We start from the raw sequence: 19,972 nt of genomic DNA, 5'->3' as shown, positions 1-19,972 counted from the left end.
TTTTATTGGCCATCAATGTGCAACTAATTTGCGAAAAATGTTAGATTCATGCCATGTAAATGTTGCTACCTTTCCATTGCCTTTTGAGTGAGTTCTAATAAGCTTTTGTTATAAGAAAATTTACTTGATAATCCCTCCACTAGTAGATGCTCCCTCCATCCTCAATTAAGTCGGCATATAGAACTTTTAAGACATATTATGGAACGGAGTAGAAAATGCATTGGAAAGGTGCCGACCACTATCTCTCTCCTCTTTAATTCCCCCACCTCCAATGAGCTAAGTGCATGTAGAAAATGAGGAGACCATGTGTTAAATGTTATTAGGTTTGATTCCTGTGTGATGAGAGGGTAGCATTTTTTTGTACTTCAAGGTGCATTGGGAAGATAGAAGTACACTCTTTTTTGGACAAATTTCGAATGCTAAGGGCATCTCCAGCCGTTGGCCCCCCAGGAGGCTTTTTTCGCCGCCTGGGGGGCTGCCGGCGAAGATTTTGACCCTGGGACGAAATTTTTCCCAGCCGTCCCCCCACCCAAAACGCATTTCGAGGACGCGTGGCGGCACCGCAGCTCGACACCGTCTCCAGCACCATCGAGGACGCCCGCCACCGTCCGCCGCACGCTCCTTGGCACGGGCCTCGCCGCCGCGTACCACCATCCCTCCATCGAGCTCGAGCGCGAGCCCCGCCACGGCATGTGCAGCAGCCACACCGCCCGCGAGGTCAAGGAGCGAGGAGAGGAGGGAGGAGGAAGGAGGCGCCTGGCCGCGCCCGCGCCTGGCTGCGCGCGCCCTCCGTGGTCGGCGCCGACGAGGACGGAGAGGAGGGAGGAGGAGGAAGGGGGGTGCCTAGCCGCGCCCGTGCCTGCCCGCGCCCGCCCGCCCGCCGCCCGCCCGCGCCTGGCCACACGCGCCCTCCGTGGCCAGCGCCGACGAGGACGGAGAGGAGGGAGGAGGAGGAAAGGGGCGCCTACATCGACCCCGAATCCGCACAGGTCTGCACCGCCCCACTCGGCCTCCGCTCCCGTGCCTCGGCCGTGTTCGCACTGGCCCGGCCTCCGCCCGATCCCTCGGCGCTCAGCTCTCGCGCGCCCGCGTCCGGCCCTGCCCCCGAGCCGGCTGCTGCTCCGTGGTCGGCAGGAGGCTCCGTCGACACGCCCGCCTCATCTCGGGCCAGCTGCGCCCCGGTCCTTCGTCGCCGGGTCCCCCGCACCTCCCGCTACCTGGCCCCGTGCCGCGTTGCATCGCACGCGGCCCCGCTCGTCCTCGCCAGAGCTCGCCCTGGCGCTGGCTTGCCGGCCGCCTCCCCGGACGGCTACGAGGCGCTGGAGAGGGATTCGGGGCTCCTCAAGCACGCCGGACGCCGACCACGCCCGCCCGAGCTGGACACCGGACTCCTCCAGCGCCGCTCCGCCCCGCGCCGATGCGCTCCGCGCTCGAGAGAGAGAGAGGGGCAGGCGAGAAGAAAGAGGAAAAGAGAGGAGAGAGGTTGTGGGAGGCAGACAGTGGGCCAACCGCAAGAAAAAGTCATCGCCGGCACGCCCAGCTACTCCCAGGGGGCTGGGTTTGGGGTGGTACTGCCGGCGTCAACTTTCTCTAAATCCGGTGAAAAGTGGGGCTTTGGGGCGCGAGTGGGGAGATATTTTACTGCCGGCGCCCAAAAAGTGGCCATGGGGGGCGTCTTGGGGGGCCGGCTGGAGATGCCCTAAACATCCACTTACTTGAGGACGGAGGGAGTAGATGATGTTTTAGACATGACATGGGTCTCCAAAAAACTTACTTGATTGTTACTCATCACTTCCAAACAGACATCCGTGTCGCTTCAGGGATGGCTCAAGCGAAACACTAGCCACCGTCACCCCGTCTCCTCCCTCTTCTCTTTCTATCACCGCCAGATGAGTCCAATGGTCAAAGCCCATCTGGCGGCGGGCTCGTCTCTTCACTCAGAGGGGATCCCCTGGCTGGCACCCAAGCGCATACAATGCGTCGTCATGGCTGCAAGGATAGAGCGGTGCCCACCTGTGGTGGTTGATGGTGGCAGATTTAGGCATACTCGCCTAAATCTAGCTGCTAAAGTACTCCCATGGCTGGGGCGAAGACACTAGTTGCAGATGGTTGTGGTGGCAGCGAGCGCTGCCCTGCAGTTGGATTCGGCTTGTCAAGGGGGCTTGCGCTAGATCGGGAGCTCAGTGGTTGTGTGTTGGATATGGCATGTTGTGTGCCTGACATGGTTCAACGCGTAGGTAGATTGATGGCCCGGGCATGGATGGCTCGAGCTTCGGTTGCAGCGGCCAGATTCGTGGCATGAGTTTGGCGGCTCCTCAATGGTCTTGGCGATGATATGTGGGAAGATGTCTCACCCGTCTACTAGCGCCACTACAACCTCTTGTCACTGATGGCAATGGCGGGAACACTCCTCCTCGTGAGGTGGTCGGCTAGGTGGCTCTGTGGGGCATGTGCTTCTTTGGTGCATACTTCTGAGCAGTGTTGTGAGAGGGGTGTGACCTATCCGATGGACACCATGGTGGTTTTGTGTGTAGCACTGATTGTGCAGCTTTCGAAAGATCTATTGCAAGATCATGCTTAGAACATCACGTCATATCCGTGGTAAAAACTATTGTTTTGGCCTTCATTGGTTAGACTCAGCAGCGACTGAACTTGCATTGTTACCTTGTTGAAGGCGTTGTCTCCATGTCATGTTCTGATCTTGATTGGCCAGTCTTGGCATTCAAGATGAAACTCCTTGTCTTGGTTGTCTCCAGTCGGATACGACGATGGTGGCGCGAGGGTGTTATCCCTTGTTGAAGGCATTGTTGCGGAAGAAGTCGACTTAATCTTAGGCATGTACTCTTCATATCTTGTAATGGTTCTAGCATAGTTATCTATGTCTTATTCTCTGCTTGTTGATGGCTTTGCCGAAAAAGGCTTTCGCCCCACTTTATATATAAAGCACGATCCTCACACCCCAGTACACCGCGCACCACCACAACACACGCACACATCCAAGGCATGATACATAGGCGCTGAGCGCGGCAACACCACCCCTAGCACTACCACCGCGAAGAGATGAAGCCGCATATGATGAACCGTGGGCTCCAAGGCGGCGCCTTCAGGAAGGATACGACACCGGAGCGTCACCACCGCCCAATCCAAGGATCAGAGTTTCCCCCGGAGCTGCACGATGAGCAATGAGAGCCGCGACGACGCCTTCAAGAAGGGAACGAGCTTCGCCGCCACCGGTCCGTCCGAAGATAGAACATGTTTTCACCCTGGCCAAAAACTCACAGCCATCGAACGCCACACCCCGGTGACCATGCCGCCCACACGGCCATGGCCACCGAGCAGCTCCAAGCCACGGCCTCCGCCCGAGAGCACCGCGCAACCACCACCGGGGCCACCGCCCCGGCATCCAAGACCTTGACACCACCTCACCCCAGACCTGCCGCTATCCCAAGTAAAGGGACGAGCAGAAAGGTCCCACCTTTCGCACCTCTGGGCGACCCCCAGTGCCGAGACCCGATAGGCTGGCCACCTGGCCTCCATCTACCCATCTTGCAGCACCGGGCACGAGGCGAGCTCGGTCCCGCAACACCGTGCGTGAGACGAGGTTAGTCCTGCAGCACCATGTGCGAGACGAGCTTAGTCCTGCGGCACTATGCGCGAGATGAGCTCGGACCTGCGCACCGGGCGCGAGACGAGCGATGGACCGCAGCTAGGAGAAGGCAAGCCCTTCGTTGATCCTAGCGACCGGACGAGGAGGAGGAGGGGTCAAAGGCCGATACAAGCCGCCTACGGACGAACCGACGCCAGGATGTGCCAACCGTCGCCAAAGCCGACTTGCCAAGCCATCGTGGAGCCATCCACGGCCGGAGCAGTGACCACCACGGCCATTGCCCAACCTGCGCCGCCCGGCGAGCTCCACACGTCGGAGTTGCCGGCCACACTCCTCCCAGGGCACCACCACCACGCCGCTGCCTCCCCGGAGATGGAGGAGGCAGCCGGCCGCAATCCAAGGCCAGCGCAGCTCGCGCCATCCAACAGGGAGCTCGAGATCCCCCGGCTGGACACGCATCCACCATCACGCGCTGCCGGCCGCCACAACCTCCTGCTGCCCCGCATGAGACGCCGCCGACCAGCAGCACACGGGAGCTCAGGAGAGCTCCCTCCACCCCCCTGCGTCGCCAGCCGGACCCCAGGCGCCAGATCCAGGCGGATCTGGCCAGACGCCCACCAGCGTGCCGCCACCCGAGCCAGACCACCCAGCAGCCGCCGCACCACCACCGGGGCTTAGGACGTCACCGCGCCGCCACCAGACGGTCGCACCGCCGTCTCGCACCACCGCCACCGTGCTGTTGGGCCCTGCGGAAGCCCAGCGCCGCCACCCACGAGCTTCGCCCCGCGACGGACCCCGAAGGAAGAGGAGGAAGGAAAGGCCCTGCTGCCACCGCGCCGATCGGGCTTTGCCCGTCGACGCCTGCCGGTGGTGGCGGGGGAGGGAGGGGAGCAGGGGGATGGGGGAGCAGTGGCTAGGTCACCCCCCCACCCCCAGCGCGTTGCAGGAGGGGAGGGGAGATGCAAGATTTGCTTGTTGATGGCTTTGCTCGCGTTGCCTTGCATCAACTTCAATAATATTTGGTTATGTGCATCTCAAGATGCGGAGGCCAGGAGGTTTATCCTTCTTTAACTGAAAGTTATAAAAGTTCGACCAAATGCTTTCTAGAATGCATTGTGTTTGTGAATTAAGGTAGTAGTGTTAGTTATTGCAAGTTACATTTTCCGCCTTTTTCCGGGCAGAGTATTTGTATTTATATATATACAATACCGCTATTCTAAGCTAGAGCATAGAATATTGTACACACTTAGTAATATTCTACACCCTTAGTAAAATTATATACAAAAGATAGTAATATTGGAATATAATTTTACTATCCAAGTCAATATTTTACTATATTTTTTCAAAAAATTAGTACATTTCTACACTAGTTTACTAATATTTTGTAACCAAAGTGACCAAAATCGACACCCTACAACACAACAACGGATTATGAGCCGCCTCTCTGGCTTCCACGCTAGCCCCGAGGCAGTGTACCAACCAAGCCGACAACTATGTCACCCAATTGACCAAAGTAAACATGTTTCATGCATGCTATTCTCGAGAGTCGTTGCTTTGACTTCAATGCCAGTATCGAGGCTGCACACCCGCTTGACCAACTATGAAGCTACAATGCCTGACGAACCAGCATCACCCCCAAGAGAGAAGAGATGGGATGCCGTTGACGCCCGCTCCAACTAAGATCGAAACTTGAGTCTTCACCCGAAGAGCTCAAAATCGCAATGTCAAGGGGGGTGAAGGACCTCCATGGTGACATCTACAAGGAGGAATGATGGCATAGGACGCCGACGATGCTCACATCGACCAAGATTGCTCTAGGCTATCACCTAGAGCCCACCAAACCCATCCTCATTGTAAGCCTACCCAACCGACTGCCATCAGCGGCCTACCTGCCATCATTGCCCGAGCTAGGTAGACATATGCGCCAGACAACTCGCCCCACCATCCACTACCAACACGGCAGGCAACCCATCACGGCTCCTCAGATCGCCATGGCTGTCCACATTCCAACCACTGAATGTCAACGTCGCCGCACCACCATCCTCCATATGTGGTTCGTCACCATTGCTGCAGAGCTGCACACCCGCTCACCGAAGCCATCACCGCCCATACAACAACGACATCGGCATTGCCGAGACTGTACGATCCAGATCTAGCCGGATCTAGTCACCCACACAATCCAACATACCACCACACCACTCATTGCCAATCTAGAACCAACACAGGCTATAGGCACACATGCATTATGGCCTTGCACACGTATCCAGACACATTGGCCCAAATGCAACGAACATAAATCCACACCACCAAGGTGGTCTCCACTCCAACCTTGTGGACGAACCCGCCAACCACCACCTGTGAGGGGTGCACACTGTATTGCACCTTCGTGCTAGCCACCCAAGCCACCGCCCAACGCCTCACGGCGTGACAGTGAGCTCAACCCGAGCCCCTCCCCCTTACCGACATCCTAGAGCCGGTAGGCCGACCGCCATCGCTCCATACCACATAGCTGACTACTAGCGCCATTCAAAGAGAGCTTCCCACCACCTTGGCAATGGGACCCGAGGCCACTATGGCGGAGGCCAGCGGCAACGAACGGAGTAGAGGGGAGTGATCGAGGCGGTGACACTAAGTTTCCTTTGGCATCGCTTGGGGAGTGACACGAGGGGAACAATCTAGTTCGTTCTGAAAATCCGCATCAATCTTGATAGTTAGAACTCAAGATTCTTCTTCCTCCTCTTCACTTGATTATTCCTCTTAAACATGTATTCCTTTCATGCAAGAGTCTTGGACAACCTGTGAGTCATAGGAGTCTTCTTTCCATCCTCGGTCATGTCGTCATAGGTGACGAAATAAGCAAGAACATCATCGGGCACCAAGGTTGCATAATCACTGTTTTGATGAATGTGTTACACCATAGATAGGAAGTGAGGTGCTGGTACTCCAATGAACTTGCTCATGATGAACCCATCATTGATCTTCTCACACCTAAAGCCTTGTAACTTGACCACAAGAGCGGCGAGTCATGAATATTGTTTGAGGTGTTTTGTAGGGGTTCATCACAAACAATTTCATGTCATTCTTGGCCATTTGATACTTTAACCTTTGAATGCTTGTGGTGCCTTCATTCATGACAACCAAATGATCCCATAGAGCTTTTTGTGCACTTGATGAGGATGACTTGGGCATAGATATCTCTTGAAAGGCACTTTAAATCAAATGGATAGTGGTGGCATTGAGTTCTTGGTCAATCACTTCACGTGGAGTCACGTTACCGGCATCCACCGGATTGAATCCATGCTCCACAATCTCCCAAAGCGCCACCAAAGAGCTATGAATATGAGACTCCATAGGAAACTTCCAATGAGAGTAGTCTCTTCCTTCAACGACGGGTGGTGAGCCGGCATAGTGATATTTAGTAGTGGAAGCTGGTAGAGGTGGGGGATAGGCCCATGATGCTTGGTTGAAGCTAGTAGGTGTAGCACCACTGTTACTCAAACCCAACGGTTGTGTCTCCGCAAGTTGTGAGGTGGCGGGAACACTATTCGCTAGTGCAAGAGCTTTAGCTATCCTTTTGTTAACGAATACCTCCGTAGAAGCATCCGATTGGGATTTATGCTCCACTGTGAACTTGGCGAGATCTGTGACGGTGTACAACTTCTCGGCATCACTAGAAGAGGTACCCTCTGCGCCTTCTAAGGTGGTGAAGCCCTTAAAAGAGTCCGTACTCTGTTACCAATTGAAAGGATTGAGATGGACCTAAGGAGGCTAATGGGCCTTCTAATTTTGTAGCTGTTTTTATTAAAAATTAGGCTTTGTAGAATGCAAATGATGGGGCAATCCACAAGCTTGGGTCCTAATCTCTCCAACTTCTAAGAATAACAAGATCAGAGGGGAATTCTCAGAACTTGCTCAAATCACGCAAGTTATCAGTCGAATAGCTAATCTTGGCTAAGGTTATTAGCTCCTCTAAAAAATCCGTCACGAACCTCTCAAGGAACCAAAGGATTAGGGTTGGGAAAGTGTGGGGAGCGTTCTTAGCTACATTCGATATGTTTAGAATGAATCGTCAACCCTATCCCGAAGCGGTGGATGGGTTGGAAAAAAGTAGCTATTTTTAGGCTGAAAAAGTAGCGTCAGATATTCCGACCCAGCAAAGAACAACCTCAGGGTCAGACAGTCAAGCCTGGGAATCACCCCAGGACCCAGAGCTATTGGGAATGCCCCGGGCAGTTTGGCCTCTATCTAGGCAAAATCAAGAGCAGTCGAGTAAGTACCAGAGTCCGACAAATGTCCGACTAAAACTGAAAGCTACCGGACAGTGTGACTGTCTGTCTGGCCTAAGAATCATCGTAATACCATGTGCATAGTAACAGACCCAGACTCAAACTGTCTGGTCAGAATTGGCACAAATGGTCCAGCCAGCTAAAAGCCGCCTTTTGATTGCCTTTGACCTAGGATGGTTGGCTATTTGGCATTGGACCTTTTGGTGGATAGGAAGGATTTTAGATGTAGAATAACTTGCATGTGCTTGAACTTCACATCCCTTAACCCCCACTTAATAGTGAGGGATCCTTATAGTTCAAGAACAAGAAAGAAAGACTACAAAACTAGCCTTCATGAAGTCCTTTAGCCCTTTAACTTTGGGGGGGGGGCAACCTTCGCACAAGGAACTAAAATCCGATCGTACACTTACTAGCCTCACTAGCTCCTTTAATTTTCCGCCGTCAATACAAAAGGATAAGTAGGGGCCTAGATGCACTTCCACATGCAACACATCAGTGTCTTGGATAACAAAAGGTAGTACTTAAACATTCTTGAATTTTGTTTGTTGTTTATGTGCATATTTTGGTCCTTGCACTATTAAACTGATACTTTGGCGCTTTAACTTGATACCATGTATTTTGGCTCCTCATCGTATAAATTTTTGTTCCTCAAGTGAGTTTTAAGAATACTAAATTCATTTGACCAAGATAGAACCTACACGTAGGTTGCACTAACCCACATGTTTTTCATGTAAATAATCTTAAGGAAATTCTGCATCAAGTTATTTTCACGATCTATCTAAGCACATGGCAAGGTCAACAAATGCACACACAAGCAAACCATGTCTTTGTTGTCCTCTGCTTCCTATAACTGACAACTCATCCACGCACACCATGAGAATAACAATTACTACTGTGCACCTCAATATATTGCAATAAAAAATTCAATAAAAACGACAGATCTAGTGCTAGAAGCTCCCACACCATGTGTGGTCTGTGGAAAGATCAAAAACAAAAAATCTATCACAAAATTTTTCGTTGAAGGTCCATTAAATTTCATCGACAAATGCATCCAGCAATTATTTCTCATGCCATATAATCAGTATGGAAGGGGAGAAATGTGTTTATAGTCTACTGTGATTTAAAGCTGGAAGTCATGTGTGATGAAAGTATGGAAGGAAAAAACAAACGTGTTTGAGCTGGTTAGGATAGGTGAGGTGGATGCTGGTTAGGATACAGTGCCCACCACATGAGATCTGGGTTGCATAGTTAATCAATGTTCTTTATGAAAATCCAAGGGTTGTGCTTTGTTAACTAATAGGTCGATCAAATAAGTTCTCAGATGTTTCTGATTTTTGTGGGATTTTTAAGCATATTTTTCTGCTTAGCCCATCAAAACACTTTTAGTATCTAGAGTAATTGACAAGAGAATGTCTATTGCACTAATGATTAAGTGTTTCTGATTTTGTGGGATTTTCCAGTCTATTTTCTTCTTCTATGTAGCCCATCGGGTACTTTTAGTACATAACAGATGCAGTTCTAGTCCACTTATGTGTTGGAGTCAACTAAATACAGTATCTGACAATTTTTAGTTTATAGATATTAACATTACAAGTAGTAGAATTGATTAATACCTTGCTTTCATACTTGCACATGTTTTGTTGGAATGGCATTGTCCTATGGTCTTACGCTAAATACGTCATTTGTTTCATGTATTCAAAACCAATGCAACCTTGCGAATAAAATAATCTCAGTGGAACGGGTGAGCCAGTACATGGACATACAAAGTGAAGCAGCAGAAGTTGTTGAAGAAAATCGACCATTGCCAGATTGATCCCAAGATGGCAATTTAGAGCTTAGAGATTTGAAGGTAATCAAATATAATATTTACATGTACAACATACAAGGTAAAATCCAATTAACACCTCTAGCAAATTTATGTGATTGATTTTCATTGGATAGATCAGGTATAGGAATGATGCTCCACTTGTACTACATGGGATCACTTGCAAGTTTGCAGGTGGAGATAAGATTGGTATAGTCGGTTGAACGGGATGTGGCAAGACAACATTAATTGGTGCATTGTTTCGTCTTGTTGAACCTGCCGAAGGGAAAATAATTATAGACTCTGTGGACATCAGTACAATAGGCTTACGTGACTTGCATTCACGTTTGGGTATCATTCCACAAGATCCAACACTTTTTAAGGGTACAGTAAGATACAATCTAGATCCTCTTGGGCAATTCTCGAATCAGCAAATATGGCAGGTAAGATGTACAGAGATATCTATTTTGCCTTTTCTCGCCTTACAAAGTGTTCAGATAAGATTATTAAGAAGGTTTGACACCTACCTCCTTCGATTCGCGGAAGACAAGAGCAATGCGCATGTCAACTTTGCGCAGATGCAAATGTTTAATGACTGCATTGCTGATCTTGGTCTTCGCGAGATAGATAGGATTGGTGCCAGGTTTACCTGGACCAATCACCAGGCGTCCCCGACCCAGTTTCGTCCTGGACCAGGTCCTAGTCTCTCCGAAATGGGACCTCCGCTGCTCCCTAGCCTCCCTCCGGGCCATCACCCGGGTTGGCTCCGACCATGTCCCCCTCCTCCCGTCCTCCGCCGACGAGCGACCGCTGATCCACCCCCCGCCCCCCTTCCAGTTTGAGACATTCTGGCTATCCCAAACTGGATTCATGGTGGCTGTGGGCGCTCGCTGGGTGGAGGCTCGTGCTCACCCCCACCCCCGTCCTCCCTTAGCCATTGACTCGTGGCAGCTCTGTGCCAAACGTGGCTGGCAGTTCATGAAGGGATGGGACGCCAACCTTGGGCGTGATCTCCACGAATGCAAGAAGGCTCTGTTGACCGCTATCAAGGCCCTGGACCTTCAGGCAGACGCGACCGGCCTCTCCCCCGAGGAGTGGCTCTCCCGATACAACCTGGAAGACCAACTCTCCATCATCAACACCGACGAGGAGGCCTATTAGCGTCTCGGGGCTCCCAGAAATGGGTATTGAAGGGCGACGTGAACATGGCCTACTTTCAGGCCATTGCGAATGGTCGTCGTAGACGCAACACCATCCCCCTCCTCTGGGATGGCGCGACCCTTCTGCAGTCCCCATGTGACATACGGGCCCACGTCGACGGGTTCTACAAGATCCTTTTTTTCCTCCGCTCCTAGGAGCGGACTATCTCTGGCCCATGACTGCTGGGTCGGCCCCGAGCTAGTTTCCGCTGCTGAGAATGCAGCCCTTACGGCTCCTTTCTCCGAGGGCGAGGTCTAGGCTGCCATTAGAGGCATGAACCCTGCCTCGGCCCCGGGTCCTGATGGCCTCCCGGTTAAATTCTTCCAGACCTTCTGGAATGTGATTAAGCCTGAGATCATGGCCATCTTCGACGAGTTCTACGTTGGGTCCATCGACCTCGGTCGCATCAACTATGGGATCATTTCGCTCATCCCTAAAGTGCCTGGGGCATCTGACATCAGCCAATTCCGGTCGAGCACGGTGATCAATGTGATCTTCCGGATTCTGGCAAAAGGGTACGCCAATAGGGTGACCCTGCTTATGGATCACATTACCCACCCCAACCAGTCCGCCTTCATTCAAGGGCGGTATATCCTGGATGGGGTGCTAGTCCTTCATGAAGTCCTCCATGAGGTCCGGTCTAAACACCTCAGGGTGGTCTTCCTGAAGATCGATTTCCATAAGGCGTATGACACTGTCAGCTGGCCCTTCCTTCGGGAAGTTTTGCTCCGGAAGGGCTTCGACGACCGTTGGATCACCCGAGTGATGCAAATGGTGTCCTGCGGTCGCACCGCCGTGAACATCAATGGGGAGATCGGCCCCTACTTTCCCACCCCTTGTGGGGTTAGACAAGGCGACCCCTTCTCCCCATTCTTGTTCAACATGGTGGTGGACGCGCTCGCCACTATCTTGGACAAGGTTAAGGCGACGGGCCATATTCGTGGGATCACCCCCCCACCTGGCCGGCGGCTCCGGGATCTCCCTTCTCCAGTACGCCGACGACACCATCATCATGGTAGAAGGCTCGGAGGCGGACATCTCTAATCTTAAGTTCCTCCTCCTCTGCTTCCAACAAATGTCTGGCCTCAAGATCAACTTTGACAAGAGTGATGTGATGGTGATGGGCTAGTCTCCGGCGGAATGCCTGGACATTGCCAACCGGCTTAACTGCCGCTTGGGCTCCTTCCCCACGACATACTTGAGAACGCCCATTAGTGACTCTCGGCTAACCGTCGCTCACTTGCGTCCGGCCGTGGCCAAGATGCAAACGCGCATAGAGCCTTGGCAGGGTAGGTGGCTGTCGAAGGCGGCAAGGGCGATTCTCATCAACTCCTCCCTATCCAGCCTCCTCTTGTTCCTCATGAGTTTCTATAGCCTTCACGAGACTCTGCATCATGAGATCGCCAAAGTCCAGTCTCATTTCTGCTGGGCAGGCGATAACAATAAGCAGAAATACCATATGGTTAGCTGGCCAGACATCTGCAAGCCTCGGGAACAAGGAGGCCTCGGGATCATGTGCTCTAAGCGCATGAATATCGCCCACTTATCCCACCGGTTGTGGCGCATTTCGCAAGGGCAAGGCGGCCTCTGGTTAGACATCATCCGGAACAAATACCTGCGTGGGCAACCCCTAGCCTTCTGTCAGAGATCTGGCGGCTCCCAGTTCTGGCAGTCGGTCATCCAACTACTCCCGGTCCTCCGCATTGGGACCTCCATTTCAGTTGGATCTGGGGCTGTGACCCTGTTCTGGTTCGACCAGTGGGCGGGAGACACCCCCTTCGCTGCGCGCTTCCCTGACCTCTTCTCCATCGCCGTTGATCCTTGGATCTCAGTAAAGAGGGCCCTTATTGACTTAGGGCGCCTCGCATTCCGGAGACCATTTGGGCCTTAGGACTCCGCCGCCTGGCATGAGTTAGCGGACTGTGTTGCCCTTCACGAGCCGGTGGTAGACGCTGGCCCGGATCTGGTTAGGTGGCGCCTTGAGCCATCGGGCCAATTCTCCACCAATTCCCTCTACCAGGCCAATGCCCACTCCACCCCCCTCTCCTTACGGTGGTGTAGTCCATCCGCATGCCGCTAAACATTCGGATCTTCATGTGGTAGTGGATTCACGGGCGGACCATGTCTGTGGTGGAGGTTCGCAAGCGCAATCGCCCTGGTACTAGCCTTTGCCTGCTCTGGGGTATCCCCGAAGATTCGAATCACATCTTCTTATATTGTGTGTCTGCTCAATTTGTTTGGAGCTACTTTAGAGAGGTGGTTGGTGGTAATTGGTGTCACACCAACTTCCCTGACCTATTCGCCGAACTCCAGAACTCCCCCATGCCTTCTCGCCACATTAGGTGGCTGGAGATTGGGGCCCCCGCATGGACCCTCTGGACGATCCTGTGACGCCCCGAGACCAATGCCCCAGGTGTCTTCCAGTTATTCGCCGTCGTTGCCATGTCATTCGCTTGCGTGTTGCATCTTGCCATGTCATCATCCGCATTGCATCTGCATGTTTTCGAAAACTTGCATCCGTCCCGGTCTCCTTGTTTCATCCGTTGTTCGTTCTGATCCCACACACACTTGCACGCGCCCGCAACATGTCCGAAATAGTATTTTATAAGTGGTCAGAAAATGTTCTCGGATTGGGTTGAAAGTTGGCATGCGGTGTTGTTATAGTGTTAGTAGGTCGCCTGCCAAGTTTCATCGCATTCGGAGTTCGTTTGATAGCCCAACCGTTAAACTATAGCGGCAGTATAGTCGGTCTATCGTCGGACGTTTTCGGTCTCCGGAAACTGCTGTCGGGCCCTCTCTCTCTCTCTTCTCTCCTCTCAGCCTCGCCATAGTCCATCTAGTCCATCCACCTACCCCTCTTCGCGTCCGGAGCCGTCCGATGCGATCGCACGATCCAAAAACCCCTCTTTGCATAGTGCACCGACCCCTCACGTGTGCATCTGAAACTTTCCCGGACCCGATCCGGACAGTCGTCACCGTTGGATCCGGATCATCCCCAGACATCTACAAAACATCTCCGTTTTTCTTTTTGGGATACCTAGCCTATTTTTCCCGTCCGTCCGATTACGATCGGAGGGACCTAACCGCGCTAAACCGATTTCATTTGCTATAAATATAAGGTCCAACCCTAGATCCTAGGGGTCTTGTCCCATCGATCCCACCGCGCCGCCACTCCACCTGTTTTCCTCGGGATCCCTCCCGGACCAACCAGCATAAAACCCCCGATCCAAGAAAATCCTCTCGATCTCTCCCCACCAACCGAGGCATCCCCTCGATCCAACCCTCCTCTGCCTCCCTGCCCGTTCTGGATCGGAGCCCGAGCAGATGAGCCCCGTCGCGCCCTCTCCTTCCTCCGTTTTTCCTCCTCTCTGTATCTCATCCCTCTCTCGTCTCTGTCCCGTCTCGCAGGAAGCCCGAGGAGTTGCGCTCGTCACCGCCGGCGAGCATCAGGACGCCCCAGGGATATGGCGCCGCTCGTTCTTCTGCAGGCCAGAGCAAGGACCAGCAGCCCCGCCGTTCGGATCCGCAACCCCGCGCCTCCTCCTCGCACATGCCCGGCCGCACCACCGGAGCCCCGCAGAGGAAGTGCTCCGCCGCCCGCTGCATGTAACCGTGCAGCTCCACTGTCCCATCGCCTTCTTCACGGGACCGAGCCGCTGCCGGCCACCTTCGTCTTGAGCTGCCGAAGTACGCGCCCGCCGCTGCAAGTCCCAGCACGCGCCCGCAAAGACTCTGCTTCCTCTTCTTCGAGCCGCCCAAGTCCCAGGAAGCCGTCGCCCCGCCAAGTCCCCTCGTCTCGCCTGTGCTTGCCCGTACTTCGCCATCGCGCCGGGGCGCCACTGCATCCTCTGATCCCCCAGCGTCTTGCTCCCTTCCTCTGCGTCACGTGGTGGGCCGCCTCGCTCCAGGGCCAGCTCCGTCGCCGCGCCAAGTACCTCTGCCCCGTCCTCGCCTTGCCGGAGAGGCTTCTCCTTCGCCAAGTCCCAGCGCCGCCGCAACTCTATTTCCAGTCGAGCAGAGGACGCGCGCTCGCAACGCCTTCGTAGTCTCGCGCCGCTGCTTCCCCTTCGTCCCCTGCTTCAGATCGAGCAGCGCTCGCTGCCTCGAGCGCGTTGACCAGGTCGACCTCACCCGCGTGCACGCATTGCAGCAACCGGCCTGCCCAACTCCACCACCGGCCCAAGGCCTATAAGTGAGCCTCAGCCCAGCCACTGTTTCCCCCCTATGCACTGTTGGGCAAGTTCAGTTTCAGCTCGTGAACGTTTTTTTTCCTTGGACGTTTTTGCTTTTCCTGGCCTTTGCATATTTATAGAGAATGCCATTTTCTTGCATTGCTCATAATTAAATAACCATGCACCAGAATTAATTAAACTTTATATGTAAAATGCTTAGATTTGCATCTAGTTTAATAATATGCCACTTTCATCTATGTTTAACATGTTTAAAATGATGTTTGTGTAATTTTGCCCATATGCCATGCTAAAATGTTTTAATTCATAACTTTTTAACCGTAGCTCCAAATTTAATTATCTTTATATGTAAATGGGGTAAAAAAATGCCTAGTTTAACATGGTGGCCTTACTTTGCATGTTTAACAACTCTAAAATATGGTTTAGGGCAGAACAGTACCAAATCTAAAATATGCACATGAGGATTTTCCGGACTTGTTGTTTGTTGTTCCGGCCTCATTTAAACTTGCCTAGATAGGTAGTTTTCATATGCTTCATCTCTTGCCATGTTTAACAACATTTAATATTGTTGGGTAGATAACCGAGAGAGAACTAAATAAGTCATGTGGTGTTTCATCTCTTGCCACTTAATTTGTAGGTTTGCTTGTGCACTTTGCCATATTGCCATGCCTCATTAAACCGGACATGCATCATACTTGGTTGTGCATCATGCTATGTTTATGCGGTGGTTGTTTACTATGTTGTTTGCTTCTTTCCGGTGTTGCTTCTTCGGGTTAGTTCCGATAACGTCGCGTTTGTGAGGATTCGTTCGGCTACGTTCATTTGTCTTCTTCATGGACTCATTCTTCTTCCTTGCGGGATCTCAGGCAAGATGACCATACCCTCGAAATCACTTCTATCTTTGCTTGCTAGTTGCTCGCTCTATTGCTATGCCTATGATGCGATACCTATCACTTGCTATATCATGCCTCCCATATTGCCATGTCAAACCTCTAACCCACCTTGTCCTAGCAAACCGTTGTTTGGCTATGTTACCGCTTTGCTCAGCCCCTCTTATAGCGTTGCTAGTTGCAGGTGAAGAATGGAATTTGTTCCATGTTGGAACATGATTATTGTTGGGATATCACAATATATCTTATTTACTTAATGCATCTATATACTTGGTAAAGGGTTGAAGGCTTGGCCTTATGCCTGGTGTTTTGTTCCACTCTTGCCGCCCTAGTTTCCGTCATACCGATGTTATGCTCCTTGATTTTGCATTCCTTACACGGTTGGGTTATAATGAGAACCCCTTGACAGTTCGCTTTGAATAAAACTCCTCCAGCAAGGCCCAACCTTGGTTTTACCATTTGCCACCTAGCCTTTTTTCCTTGGGTTCTGCAGACTCAAGGGTCATCTTTATTTAAACCCCCGGGCCAGTGCTCCTCTGAGTGTTGGTCCAACCTGTCAGCTGTCGGTGGCCACCAGGGGCAACTCTGGGCTAGCCTACCGGAACCTTGGACAATCTGGTGTGCCCTGAGAACGAGATATGTGCAGCTTCTATCGGGATTTGTCGGCACATTCGGGTGGCTTTACTGGTCTTGTTTACCATTGTTGAAATGTCTTGTAACCGGGATTCCGAGTCTGATCGGGTCGTCCTGGGAGAAGGAATATCCTTCGTTGACCGTGAGAGCTTGTGATGGGCTAAGTTGGGACACCCCTGCAAGGTTTTGAACTTTCAAAAGTCATGCCCGCGGTTATGGGCAGATGGGAATTTGTTAATGTCCGATTGTAGAGAACTTGACACTTAACTTAATTAAAATGCATCAACCGCGTGTGTAGCCGTGATGGTCTCTTCTCGGCGGGGTCCGGGAAGTGAACATGGTGTTGGAGTTATGCTTGAACGTAAGTAGTTTCAGGATCACTTCTTGATCACTTCTAGTTCACGACCATGCCTTGCTTTCTCTTCTCGCTCTCATTCGCGTAAGTTAGCCACCATATATGCTAGTGCTTGTTGCAGCTCCACCTCACATACCTTTTCCTACCCTTAAGCTTAAATAGTCTTGATCGCGAGGGTGTGAGATTGTTGAGTCCCCGTGACTCACAGATTACTTCCAAAACCAGCTTGCAGGTGCTGATGATACTGTGCAGGTGACGCAACCGAGCTCAAGGAGGAGCTCGATGAAGATCTTGTTCATTGTGTTGTTTCATTTCAGTTGATCAGTAGTGGAGCCCAGTCGGGGCGATCGGGGATCTTTTGCATAAGGGTAGTCTTCTTTTATTTTGGTTCCGTAGTCGGACATTGTTTGTATCTGGTTGATGTAATGTTATATTCATGTGTTGTGTGAAGTCGCGATTGTAAGCCAACTCTGTACCTCTTTCTTATTCAGTACATGGGATGTGTAAAGATTACCCCTCTTGCGACATGCCTACAATGCGGTTATGCCTCTAAGTCGTGCTCTGACACGTGGGAGATATAGCCGCATTGTGGGTGTTATAGATCTGCAATAGACTTGTGATCCAGTGCATTCCACTTCGACTGGCTAATGGCGCTCCCTTCAAACTTTCTAGTTACTTGCAGCTTTGGCGGCCGCTTAGCCTCCCCCAGGACCGGGACGCCATCTCCGTCTTCATCGCCAACCTTCGCTTGATGTTGTCTGATTGTCGCCGTCGCTCCCTCCGCCACCTCCGGAGCCGGATTAGGGGCCGGCCGTGTTCTCCGGCCTCTCTTTTATCTTTGAGTTGTGCCCTCAGCAGAACCTATTGTGCTTCCTTTTGTGAGACTTGGGTGTGTGTGTTGTGGACTAGTCCTTGTATGTGTGCTCTGTGGCGGTTTGCTTTATTTATAAAGCGGGGCGAAAGCCTTTTTCGGTAAAGATCCTGATGCAATGCTTAATTACGAGGCCTCCCTCTTTAATACTATGGCAATTCAGCTCACTTACTTTGATATATACCTAAAGATTTCAAAAAGTTCAGCACATACCAAAGTGGGGCAAATGAATTGAATTTTTTTTGGGACGGAATAATTTGAATTAGGGGAATCTCAAATGACAAGTTGCCTCATAGAAAACTAGATTGCCTAGGGGAACTAGACAACTTTTCACTGGTCAAATAAATAGGCACACAAAGTTGAGTTGAGAACTCAAACATGGGTGTTGACCTTGTAGGAGTGTACAGCCACACTTCTACTTTGGTTTAGGCCCCACTTTCTTATATTATGGCATATCTACTTTTCTAGGAATCACTAAAGTGGTTGCTCCATTTGTTATTATGCTGCAGGTTCTTGATAAATGTCAACTTCTTGAAGTTGTCCAGGAGAAGGAACAGGGATTGGATTCACATGGTAGGGAACTTAGCTTCATCTATACTTTGGTTTCTGTGTTTCATTTTTTGATCTAATAAACTGGGCAAACAGAAACTTAGATCGATTCATTTCAGAAATTCAAACATATGTGAAAATATATGTACCACTAAATACGCCAAACCTTTAGTAGTCCTAGGTTTATTCTTCAGCAATAGAGGAGGTGGAGACCCAAGTACTTCGAATCGACCAACGGATTCAGATCCAACCATGAATGAGACTCTTGGCAAAGATAAAATCATGTCAATTTGTGTCTTTTGGGAGACTCGAATTTGTATCGTTTTGCCAGGATGGCGTTGGAACTATCTCATTCATAGTACTGATCAGGATTTTGTCATAATAGTTGTGGAAGACGGGTCGAACCGGAGTATGGGCCAAAGGCAGCTCTTCTGTCTGGGACGCGCACTTTTGAGAAGATGCCGCATCTTAGTTCTTGATGAAGCTACAGCCTCTATAGACAATGCAACAGATGCTGTCCTTCAGAAAACGATCCGGACAGAATTCAAATATTGCACTGTTATTACAGTGGCCCACCGTATACCAACAGTTATGGACTGCCATATGGTACTTGCAATGAGCGACGGTATGTCTCTTACCAGACCTGTTTATAGAACTCATCGTTTATTGAACTGAACCAATTAATATGGATTATATGAATTATGCGTGAAGCCAAATGTATTGTGGATCTTTCCCATACTAATGAACTATGTATGAACACTTCCAGGGAAAGTAGTGGAGTTTGACAAACCTACAAAGCTCATGGAAACTGAAGGATCTCTCTTTCGCGAGCTGCTGAAGGAGTATTGGTCCACATCGAACGGAAATATTTAGAAGATACTCTCAATTTTGATTGTTTAGTGTTATGGTTGAGTTTTGTAAATTGGCTAGCACATTCACTTCGGCATCATTTACATTTTACAGTAGCTTGGTAAGTTTATGATGAATGCATTGACTTTATAAATGAGTTTTCAGACTCTGCCATGTAAAGAGATGCCAATGGTTTCAGTTGGATATGCTTAAATGTATTTCTCAAATGGAAAGCAGCTTGCTTTTGACGTTAAGAACCGACTATTTATATTACTACGATGTACTCCCTCCGTTCCACAATACATGCCTTCCCTCTGTCAAAATATAGATGTATCTAGACATGTTTTAGTATATAGATACATTCACTTTTGGACAAATGAAAGTCAAGTATTTTGGAACGGAGGGAGTAAGAGTAATGGGCATACTGAAGATTCATTTACCATAAACCTCTCTTAAGTCCTACTGGGAGACGCACAACAGTGCCGATTGTAAGAATGCTACAGTCACGCTTGGACCTTGTGAATCACTGACGCGAGGATTTACATTCTCTTAGGTCGTGCCACTCCGCGCAGTGTAGGGCCAATTTGGGGTCGGTGAGCAATGGAGGAGGAGCACGTGGTTCGTGCATCTCCGTCGCTCTCCACGCAGGAGAAGAGTGCAGCAGCCGCGGGAGGGTGCGGCCGCCGGCTCTGGTTGCTGGTATGACAAACTCAACTTTACTGGATGCTTTTAGTCCCA

General features: G+C 50.9%; 1 long non-coding RNA gene and 1 pseudogene across 2 annotated transcripts in view; both read left to right on the top strand.

Annotated features, from left to right (window-relative positions):
* LOC125528359 (ABC transporter C family member 10-like) overlaps positions 1 to 19,368 on the top strand; it is a 49,987-nt pseudogene extending 30,619 nt beyond the window's left edge. Inside the window, exons 10-14 of the transcript XR_015609901.1 lie at positions 9,528 to 9,742; positions 9,835 to 10,140; positions 18,346 to 18,409; positions 18,771 to 19,010; positions 19,152 to 19,368. The product of XR_015609901.1 is annotated as an ABC transporter C family member 10-like (transcript). The remainder of the gene's footprint in view (positions 1 to 9,527; positions 9,743 to 9,834; positions 10,141 to 18,345; positions 18,410 to 18,770; positions 19,011 to 19,151) is intronic.
* Positions 14,062 to 17,473, top strand: LOC147958183 (uncharacterized). The gene is made up of 3 exons (XR_015609902.1): positions 14,062 to 15,089; positions 15,865 to 15,953; positions 17,191 to 17,473. It is a non-coding gene; the product is annotated as an uncharacterized LOC147958183 (long non-coding RNA).
* Positions 19,369 to 19,972: the final 604 nt, after the last annotated feature.

The sequence above is a fragment of the Triticum urartu genome, chromosome 7A (genome assembly GCF_056163025.1).
Source record: "Triticum urartu cultivar PI428250 chromosome 7A, HENAU_Tu73, whole genome shotgun sequence".
In the NCBI taxonomy this organism is placed as follows: Eukaryota; Viridiplantae; Streptophyta; class Magnoliopsida; order Poales; family Poaceae; genus Triticum; species Triticum urartu.
This window is presented reverse-complemented; position numbering and strand designations above follow the sequence as displayed.